This window comes from Leuciscus leuciscus (assembly GCF_965113295.1).
Source record: "Leuciscus leuciscus genome assembly, contig: HAP1_SCAFFOLD_457, whole genome shotgun sequence".
In the NCBI taxonomy this organism is placed as follows: Eukaryota; Metazoa; Chordata; class Actinopteri; order Cypriniformes; family Leuciscidae; genus Leuciscus; species Leuciscus leuciscus.
This window is the reverse complement of record NW_028118282.1, coordinates 5,283-16,638: the sequence shown is the minus strand read 5'-3', so window position 1 is coordinate 16,638 and position 11,356 is coordinate 5,283. Positions and strand designations below refer to the sequence as shown.

The 11,356-nt window shown below is 37.8% G+C and overlaps 1 long non-coding RNA gene across 2 annotated transcripts; it reads right to left on the bottom strand.

Annotated features, from left to right (window-relative positions):
* Positions 1-6,014: 6,014 nt before the first annotated feature.
* LOC309491709 lies at positions 6,015-11,155 on the bottom strand. 2 transcript variants are annotated; one of them, XR_014203269.1, is made up of 5 exons: positions 11,047-11,155; positions 6,656-6,717; positions 6,527-6,574; positions 6,152-6,302; positions 6,015-6,080 (listed from the first exon to the last, which is right to left on the bottom strand). It is a non-coding gene; the product is annotated as an uncharacterized lncRNA (long non-coding RNA). The 2 variants fall into 2 exon arrangements; XR_014203270.1 differs by having other exon boundaries at positions 6,021-6,302.
* Between the last annotated feature and the right edge of the window lie 201 nt (positions 11,156-11,356).

Sequence of the window (11,356 nt, the reverse complement as noted above, 5' to 3'; positions counted from 1 at the left end):
AATCAGTGAACGTAAATTAAATACTGACAAAATTACCAGGTTTGGGATTAATTGTTATTATTATTATGAGAAATTGACTCCGCCTAGAACTTTGATGCTTCACCAAACTCAGCTCAGACCCTCAGACTGGTCTAACTTGCTTCTAACTGGTCAGACTTTCCCAAAAAATCCATCGACTTGAGTTATCTGAGCAATGAAGGCCGTAATACTTAATGCTGTCCACTAGAGGGGGCGACAGGATAATAAGTGTTTTCTACTCTCTTTCCCTGTTTGCATCAGTTTAAATGACAAATAAATAAACAGCGGTGGAGGAAGTACTGAATCTCAGTACTTAAGTAAAAGTACAAATAACCAGAGACATATTTACTTTAGTAAAAGTAGAAGTACCACAATGAAAACCCTACTTAAGTAAAAAGTAAAAAGTACCTGATTTTAAATGTACTTTAAGTATTAAAAGTAAAAGTACTTGCATAACAATTTATTCTCTTAATGTCTATATTCTAATAATTAGGGCTGTAACAATATGAATCCGAAATCGCTACACTCAGATCTACGAACCTGTGTCGCGGTGTGAGAAGGGAGAAGGCAGAATCGCGACACCCCCCTTTTTTGAAGTTAACATTATACAATACGTAGACCTACACCACAAAACTAGTTGAGGATAAATTATTTAATATTTGGCAATTCCATCGTTATAAACGGGACATTTGCAGTAAAAACTTGAAATATAAATTCTCAGAAAATGCATTTAATACATATTGAAAAATATCAGTATGCGTTTTATATTTAATGGGAAATCTAGGCTACACATGCGTTACGGGACACAAACAATATGTAACTTTTAGGTAGAAAAATATTTTTTTGTAATTCTGTGAATTACACTGCGCAAACCAAAAGTAATACCCACCGGATGAAGGGTTGGCTCTCCACAGAACATAACATATTCATTTTATTTTATTTTTCGTGTTCCCATTTATGAGGAAAAAACAATGTTACAGACGTGACCGCTCTGAAAGGCACTAAAAGACTGCTTTAAAACTTTCACTGAGACCTCAAACAGAAAGCACAAAGCCTTTTTTAAATTTGAATTTCGTTTTGTATTAATTGTATCTCAATTTTAATCAATGTTTCATCAAACAATTGCCAGGATTTAATAAATAAGTAGAAAATAGATAATCACGACACGTAGGCGCTGGCGAGTGAACTGGAGCTCGTCTCATAAATGAACCGAAACTCAGCGTAGGCTATAAGGTATCCTACTTGCCTCACAGACCTGATAAATATATCTTTAGACAGCTTTAAATGTGTACTTTTAAACAGAACAATTCAAAACGAAAGAAAACCGACTGCTCTCTGCTTATAATCCGTATGAAATGCGCATTTCTCTCTGGCGCGTTCACTACTGCGAAGATCGCATATCAGTATCGTCAACCTCATCTTTGCAGCCGACACAGAAAACACTTGTTTATTAATAAACAATTAAAATGTCTTCTTGCTATATTTGACATATTCATTACTTTTGCTGGTTCTTTGTGACAGCTTTTAGGTGCTTTATTGTTAGCGCCACCAACGCGATCAGCACCGAAAACATGGAGATTTTTTTCAATCCCTGTTTTGGCAGGGGAAAAACTGATCCGAAAATGTAACGAAACGTTGTAGAAATGTAGTGGAGTAGAAAGTATAATAATTGCTGCAAAAAGTAACGAAGTAAAAGTCAAAAGTATGCACTATTGATTCTACTTAAGTAAAGTACAGATACGTGAAAAATGTACTTAAGTAAAGTAACGAAGTATTTGTACTTGGTTACATTCCACCACTGCAAATAAATGCATGAATTTCATTATGATAACAGGTTAAACGTCGTAATTAGCCAGCATAGGACGCAAATGAAAATACAATTTGATATTTGTGATATTTAAACTGTGTATTATTAATAAATATTGTTTCATATCTTGTTCATGCTTTATACATTTTAACCAGTGCTAATTTAAATAAAATGAATGAATGAATAGAACTATATAATAATTAATTATAATATGGTAGCCTAACTTTGGTCCAAAGTAATTTGTGATAAACAGTGTATAGGCCTACTATGTTTCATCTGCTTATTTATTATAGTCAAAATAATCCAGCAATTATGTTTTATCGAATGTTATTCGAATTCAAGATGTAGAAGCTCAGATCAATAATGAGGCGTACAGGCCATAAATAACAAATAGACATTACAACATTTTTATTATTCATAAGAATTTAAGTTAATAACATCTAAAACAAAGAATACATGTATTACAGGGCAAGTATAAGTATTAGTATTTTTAATGTTTTTGAAAGAAGTTTCCTCTGCTCATCAAGCCTGCATTTATTTGATCAAAAATACAGAAAAAAAAGTAATATTGTGATATATTTTTACAATTTAAAATAATTGGTTTAAATGATCATTTATTTCTGTGATGCAAAGCTGAATTTTCAGGATCATTACTCCAGTCTATCACATGATCCTTTAGAAATAATTCTAATATGATGATTCATTATCAAAGTTGGAAACAGTTCTGCTGCTTAATATGTTTTCATAACCTGTGATACTTTTTTTAGGATACTTTGATGAATAAAAAGTAAAAAAAAATAAAAAAATAAAAAAAGCAATTTTTTTAAAAATAGAAATCTTTTGTAACAACAATATACACTACTGGTCAGTAATTTGAGGTCAGTATTTATTTTTTATTTATTTTTAAATAAATCAATACTTTTATTCAGCAAGGATGTGTTAAATTGATAAATAAAAGTGATAGTAAAGAAGATTTATATTATTAGAAATGATATATATTTTTTAATAAATGCAGTTCTTTTTAACCTTTTATTCATCATTAGGCAGCAGAACTGTTTCCAACACTCATAATAAATCAGAATATTAGAATGATTTCTGGGGCTGTTTACACCTGGCCACTTCATGCGTTTTCTCAGATCGGATAGCTATCCGATCATGAAAAGACCAGAGGCGCCTGTTTCAGAAAGGAGGTTAAGTGAAAACTCAGAGTATGTTAACCCTGAAATGAGGGAAACTCTGGGTTTTCTGTTTCAGAATGGGAGGTATGTTAAACCTGAGAAAGCAGAGTAAGTCAAGCCCGTTTCTGAAAGAGAGGTAACTTATACTCAGAGTCAGTTACCATGGTAACTTACTCTGTGAACCTAACCTGGCCGGGAGCAGGTTTTCTTCGGTAAACCCAGAGTTTCTTTCGGTCTCCTCCCCTTTTTTAAAGAGGAAGTGGTGTTTAAACACCTCATTCATTCTTTCAGTACATTTTTATTAATAAAATTAATCTTTAATTAATAAATACAATATTGCTATTTTTATTTTTATTTTATTTTTTATTTTTTATTTTTAAATAAGATGAAGTCTATTAACTCCTTAACTGGCAACTGAATATACAGTAGTAGATTAGAGTTACATAATGTAGTTCTAAACAAATTCTACAGAATTAAACTGTGGCATTTACTGAAAATCACTGAACTCTGTTCATCTGTGCAACAGAAGTTGATGGACCGTCCTCCTGCTGTTCTTCCCATTTATACTTAGCTTTAAACTTAGATTCTACTCCACATAAAAATGTGAAAAAATCTGAATGTGTAGATTGTTTGATGTGACACATAACATTATCCCCATCGTCCTGTGAAGATGAGTACACTTTATAACACTATTTGTCATAATTTCTGGTGTATTGAGTAGGCTACTTACAACTGCCTGCAGGTTTTGTTGGGACAGGAGGCTCCAAAAGACAGATATTACCATCGGAATCTGTTGGGACCAACAAAAAACCCAACCCAAAGTAAAATAAATGGAAATATCAAAAATAGCCTATATAAGAAATAACACATATGTAAACCTCTTACATTTTATGAAGGCCCTTGGATCTTCGGGAGTGACTGGCTCTGAAGTCCCTCCAGGAATTCCCCCAGCCAAAAATGCTGCTGCACTGCTAGACACTGGGATGCTATTTAGTTATTTAATATGTCAAATATTTGTAAATTCAGGTAGCCTACACCCATGATATGCTCAAACCTTACCTGATTGAATTATGTTCTTATATTTAATTTTCAGCTGCTGCCATGTTCTTTTAATACCTGCAGGATTGCACCCATGAAAATTAAAATTAGGTTGAATAACATACTGTTCTTCCAGTTTCACCTCTGATATTATAACAGTTGGGTAAGTTACTCTAAAATAGTTATTAATTACTAACTACAAATGACATCTTCAACCGTGTAATTAGATTCATGTAATAATGACTATCTTTAGAAAGTATTGGTCTACTTATTAATAAATCCCATATCAACCTCAACCACTTGAACAATACAAGGAGAGACAAGAAACTGCACTTTTAATGCTTTCAAATAAACAATATACAATTGCATGGATTATTCTTGAATTGACCAAAGTGTGTAGAGGGAGAAGGTTACATAAAAAATATACCTTTTAAAAATGTATGTTAAACATACAGAATTGTTCTATAGTCTAATGCAATTACATCAGATTTTACTTCAAATTACAGAAGAATTAAGAGTAATCCCTTTAATTAAATGACAGTATTTAGATGACTTGGTAATTAATTACACCCAACACTGTATAACTAATTAAAATGTAAACATACGCATTGACTCGAGCAACTATTTTCTCCCTAGCTAACTCTAGTTGTCCTTCGCTGCTGCAGCCGATATTTAAAAAATAATAATATGTCTTCTTACGCTTGCAGAAGCTGGTGAGAAATATGCAGACCTCTTTTTGTCTGGCGCTGTTACCATGGTGACTCATAATATCTGCACTCCATTGATAATGGCTTTTTATAGTGGTGGTGCACGCGCTTAACTCAGAGTCAGTCAACTCAGAGTTGATTGAACTAACTAATTTCCGCTGTTCTGTAACCGAAAACTCAGAGTTTCCCATCTCAGGGTAAGTCAACTCAGTTGAACCTCCTTTCTGAAACAGGCCCCAGGGGCCCGTTCTTCGTACGTCGCTAACTCAGTTAGCTGGATTTGATTGTTGGAGATTTGGCATGATCTTGGATTGTTTGGTTCTTCGACGCTCATCCTGGACTTGCTGTCATAGCAACAGGTGCCCAAGCTTAAACCTGCTCGGGAACAGGCTTATTTCATGTTAACAGGATTAGATCCCGGCTTTATAAGCGGAGGTGATACGGGAAGTCTTTCGCAGCCATGTCTTGTCCGTTTTTACGACAAGAACCTGTCGCTGAAGGTGGTCTCACGCTGCACAATCCACTGCCGCTTTCTGAGCATGCAGCCTGACATCAAACAATTCACCATTTACCTTGGAGAAGCGAGTCCAGAATATATCAAATAATACAAAAAGTAATGTAATCAAAAAGTATGCAGTTGACTGATTAAAAATATCTTAGATGGTGTGTGACTCCATGTCCTACATCACAAATGTGGAAGCAAAATGGCCTGGTTCTGTGCATGACTCCAGGATTTTCAGAGAGTCACATTTATGCACATTATTTGAACGTGGTAAGGAAATATTTAATATCAAGCTCACTGTATTACATACATTTATTCTGAGCCTAACAAAACTGCATTTTTCCAGGTGCTTACGACGGGATCCTGCTTGGTGACAGGGGCTATACCTGCAGGCAGTATTTCATGACGCCATTCCCTGACCCAAACCCCGGACCACAAACCCGTTTCAATGCAGCTCTAGCCAGGACAAGGGCACGCATTGAAATGACCTTTGGGCAACTAAAGGAAAGATTTCAGTGTCTGAGGGTTGCACCTGACAGGGCCTGTGACATTATTGTTGCATGTGCCATACTCCACAATAGTGCCACCATCAGAAAGGAGAGGACCCCTGTGGTGGAGGTGCAGCCTGATGATGACCTCCAGCCAGTGCACTTGGACCAACCTAGTGGCAGAGCTGCACGGGACAGAATTGTGGAACACCATTTTTTTTTTTTTTTTTTCAAAACAAAAACCTTCATTAAATGAATAGAAGACAAGACAACATGCTTAGTTCCTTGAGTTTTATTTCAATTATTCTTTGTCAAGAAAAGCCAATGATGGTCATCTTTTGCCTGCAATAAGATATATTGTTATCCAAGGTCAGCAATAGTACTCTGTGTGAAATAGTGTATTTAGCACTTACTCTGAAGTTCCTTTTGAAGCAACTCAATCTCTAGTGCCAGTTTTTTCTTCTTTAAGGTGTCAAGTTCTATTTCTCCCCTTCATTTTTCTGTTTTTTCAGGTCAAAATACTACATTTTCTGTTGTAGATTCCGTTTATATACGGATATCACCCTGTGCCATGTTTGGATAAAAAGAATAAAAAATAAAAAATTAAAAAAAAAGAACTGTCAACACAAGCCTCATGCAACAAAAATAAAAAGTACAAGTAGGTTACTACACTGCCCACCTCTGTATCACTTTGTGCAGTAGGCCTTTCCTCCTGCAACTCATATTGCAGTCAGAAATAATATGTACACAAGTTACTATAAAAGAAGTAAAGTTATTTATGCACTTACAAGTACTTCCTCCAAAGGACAGTCATCTGAGAGGGTTTCTTCACTGTCCTGTGCAATGGAAACAAATGGGCATTACAAAGTGTTGCACTTTCTTCCCTTTTGATGTAAAGTTAGAAAAAGTCCACTTACTGCACATATTTCAGCCACTACTTTCTTGGGAACAGGTACAAGTGTTGGTGTATTATGTAAAACTGCACAAAAGAGGAAACACAATGGCATTACAATGAACTACACTATATGAACAAATGTGATCAGTAACTCATGGCAAAATATTCTTACATTAAGTTCAGCAGTTTTCACCTTCACAAGTCAAAGCAATTGATCACTACTCAATATTTAACAGCTGAAATTACTGTACCAGCCATTTGGATTATATAGGCCTACTTAATTTAATGCGGCAAAAAAAAAGATATATTTTACAGTGTAGCAAGATCATTTAAAGCTCATTTACCAGTAATGAAGGTGTTGCTGCTACTGGTTCCTGGCTGTTGGTCTGAGGAAGAGCTGCCCCCAGGGATGCCCTCCACAATGGGTCGGTTCACATTTAACCCCAGGGCCAGCTCTACTGCTGGGGTATAATGTGGTATAATGTGAGGGAGCAGGACCACCACCTGTTTTTTTTTTTTTCAGCTCAGCCTTTTTCTTGGTTGCTGTTATAAACAGACAAACACATTTAACGGTGCTTTTCTTTTGTAAAAGAGACAAAGAACAGTAGAAGTAGAAAAGATTACCATTTTGAAGAATATTCTTGTACTTCCCTTTTACTTGTTCCCATGTTCTAGTGCAGTGTTCTTCAACCCTGCTCACGGAGGACCCCCAACACTGCTGGTTTTCTTTGTCTCCCTAATCAAACACACCGGATTCAATTCATCAACTCATTATCACATGGGTTAATGAACTGATGAGTTGAATCAGGTGTGTTTGATTAGGGAGACAAAGAAAACGTGCAGTGTTGGGGGTCCTCCAGGAGCAGGGTTGAAGAACACTGTTCTAGTGGGTCCTGAGGTGGCTCTGACATTAAGCAATTATGAAATGATTAAAATACAAGAATATACACTGTAATAAGTGATATAACCATAACATGGAACACTTACGCATTTCATTTGTCTGCTACTTTTTGCCAGCCCTCTCTCCTGGCTTTTGCACACTTTGAGGTGTTCCCTGGCGTTTTAATTAAGGTTTCATATTCTGCATAACCTTCAATAACTCTTGCTCTGCTGCGGAGAAAAACTGTGCGCGCTCTTTGGCCATGGTGAGCAGCCAATAGCAGCGTTGCTGATCAATGTTTCTACTATCGATACATATCCCCTTTTAAACCAGCGCATGAACGCGCAGTTATCTCAGATAACTCAATCCAGCTATACTAATCATAACTGGCAGGTGTGTTCGAAGAAACGAATTAGTCAGATCATGATTAGGCCGATGATATCACCTTGGATGTCTCATAATTTGATCTTGGATGTTTCAAGCAACGTACGAAGAACGGGCCCCAGTTGCTATGACAGCAAGTCCAGGATGAGCGTCGAAGAACTCAGTTAGCTGGATTTGATTGTTGGCGATTTGGCATGATCTTGGATTGTTTGGGTCTTCGACGCTCATCCTGGACTTGCTGTCATAGCAACTGGGGCCCGTTCTTCGTACGTTGCTTAAAACATCTGAGATCAAACGAGACATCCAAGATGATATCATCGTGCTAATCATGATCTGACTAATTTGGTTCTTCGAACACACCTGCCGGATATGATTAGTATAGCTGGATTGAGTTAGTGAGATAATTGCGCGTTCACGCGCTGGTTTAAAAGGGGATATGTATCGATAGTAGAAACATTGATCAGCAACGCTGCTATTGGCTGCTCACCATGGCCAAAGAGCGCGCTCAGTTTTTCAACGCAGCAGAGCAGGAATTTTTACTGGAAGGGTATGCAGAGTTTGAAAAATATAATTAAAACGCCAGGGAACACTGGGAATCAAAGTGTGCAAAAGCCAGGAGAGAGGGCTGGCAAAAAGTAACAGACAAATTAAATGCGTAAGTGTTCCATGTTATGGTTATATCACTTATTACAGTATATATTCTTGTATTTTAATCATTTCATAATTGCTTAATGTCAGAGCCACCTCAGGACCCACTAGAACATGGGAACAAGTAAAAGTGAAGTACAAGAATATTCTTCAAACTGGTAATCTTTTCTACTTCTACTGATTAGTCTCTTTTAGCAAAGACATTTTAAATGATGTGTTTGTCTGTTTATGGTTATCTGCAACCAAGGAAAAGGCGGAGCAGAAAAAAACAGGTGGTGGTCCTGCACCCCCACGTTATACCCCGGCAGAAGAGCTGGCCCTTGGGCTAAATGAGAACCGACCCATTGTGGAGGGCATTCCTGGGGGCAGCTCTTCCTTAAGGCCTATTTATACTTCTGCGTCGGACCTACGCCGGAGCCTCTACGCTGTAGGCAACGCGTTGGTTTTAATTTATACTTCTGCGTCGTTGTCCGCGTTGACGCGCAATTACTCATGCAGAGGGACCATGTGAAACCCGAGGGAGGGGTTCTAGCAGACCAATCACAGCGCTTGCGTCCGCGTAGAATTGACGCGTTGTTACATTTTTGGAGAGGTGCGCATCAGGGTACGCCAAAGGGTACGCGCGCTAAGCACAGCCTACGACGTAGCTACGGCGTAAGTTCGACGCAGAAGTATAAATAGGCCTTTAGACCTAAAGCCAGGGACCAGTAACAGCAACACCTTAATTACAGGTAAATGAGTTTTAAATCATCTTGCTACACTGTAAATAATTTGTTGCTGCATTAAATTATGTCTATAATCCAAATGGCTGGTACAGTATCAGCTCCGCTTATGAAGCCGGGATCTAATCCTGTTAACATGAAATAAGGATGAGCGTCGAAGAACCAAACAATCCCAGATCATGCCAAATCGCCAATAATCAAATCCAGCTAACTGAGTTAGCGGCGTACGAAGAACGGGCCCTGAGGTACGAAGAACTGAGATTTTGCGTTACAATAGTGCACTTTCTGAGATATATATTTTTTCTCGTGACTGGTGAGATTGTCGTTTACATGATTAATTTGTTGGAAACGCACACTTATTTTCGACTTGTCGGAGTCGGGCTTTAACTACAGCACAAACTGTTTGCATTGCCTTAAGATTATTTGCGAGTGGCTCTTTCCTTTACACTATTGGAGATGCGGAGAACTTGATGGAAAGTGCTGTCTGTCGTGTCATTCGGAGTTTACCTGGCGCTTTTAGGTTTAGAAAAACAGTTTTAGTTTTTTTTGTGGCATTTCCAAGCCACTTAAAGGAGCTGTATGTAGTTTTCAGCGGCCTCTAGCGGTGATGTTTCAGATTGCAACCAATAAGTTGACAAGCGCGTGCTCTTGCGCGTGCTCGAATTTAGGAGCGAGCACTGTGGATACCGGCCAGACTGAGACGCGTCACGCAACACACCAGAGAGAGCATCCCACAACATGCTAGAAACTCAGGTAAACTCCCACTGCAACGTTACAATAATAGGCTACTTTTATCAGCTTGACGTTGAACTAATGCTCCATGCTCGTACCATGATAAGAATGGAACCCTATCAACCGTGCCGAATTTTGCCACTGCAAGCACTACTTCACATTTTCTTCAGGAAATGTATACATTCTAGGTTTGTAGATAAGGTCTCTCCATGATTCAAACGCCCTGCCGATGTTGATCCGTGTTTTTTCACCCTAAGTTCATCCGATTCACGTCTGGCCTTTAATACGAGCTTCAGCAGAAAGAAAAAAACGTTTTATTGTTTTTTTTATCAATATGTGGAGTTTGTGTTGGAGTCTGTGTTGTGCTGGGAGCAGGTCGTTTCTTAGTGTTATCAGACATGTCATAAGTTGCATAAGTCATAAGTCCATGTCATAAGTTGCAGTGTCGTCGCTGTTGAGTGCAAAATCAGTAGGCTAGACGAGGCGAGAGGCTCGGGAGCGCTCCGCGCATGCAGGTGACGTCACTGGATTTCGCGGTAAATCCGACCCGGCACCTTCACATAAACATAAGAATACTTGCTTTCAGAGGTAATAGCAAAACCCGAAAAGTGGATCATTTTAATGTGATATTACAACCCCTTCACACACAGGCAATAAAAAAAGGATTCGTTTTAGTAGAAAAGCTACATACAGCACCTTTAAGACCCAATGTTGTAAAGCAGTTTTTTTTTTAAGCAGTTTTTTTTTAGGCTATCATCAGTTTTTATGAAGATCATGCATTCATGACCATGCCGATTACAGTATATGTTACTCAGGCTTCACTAACGTGATTGGTACCATAGACTATAGGCTAGACCAGGGGTCGGCAACCTAAGGCACGCGTGCCAAATGCGACTCTGATACTTTCCAGACAAGTTACATACTCTCCTGTCACTTGTTTCAAGAGCTTCACTTGGTCAAAAACCAAGTGATAACCTGTACAATGTAAAATTGTCAACATCAAATTATGTACTACATATTACAGCATTGTTTCAATACAAGACATACCAATGGACTCGCGCAGATTTCTGTCTTCTTTGGGCACCAGATGTTCCTTCCTCACCCGAAACAAAGGACTTATTCGATTAGCTTGCGTTGATATAAGGACTGGTCTTCCTTCTCTGCTGTAAAACAAGAAAGTCTCGACTTACTCTATGTGCAATTACTATTGTTCTTGAAACATAAATTAAGACAATTATAAATAAGTTAATTTACCATACGATTCAAGTCAAGTCAAGTCAAGTCAAGTTTATTTGTATAGCGCTTTTCACAATACAGATTGTATCTAAGCAGCTTCACAGTATTAAATTAAAATAAT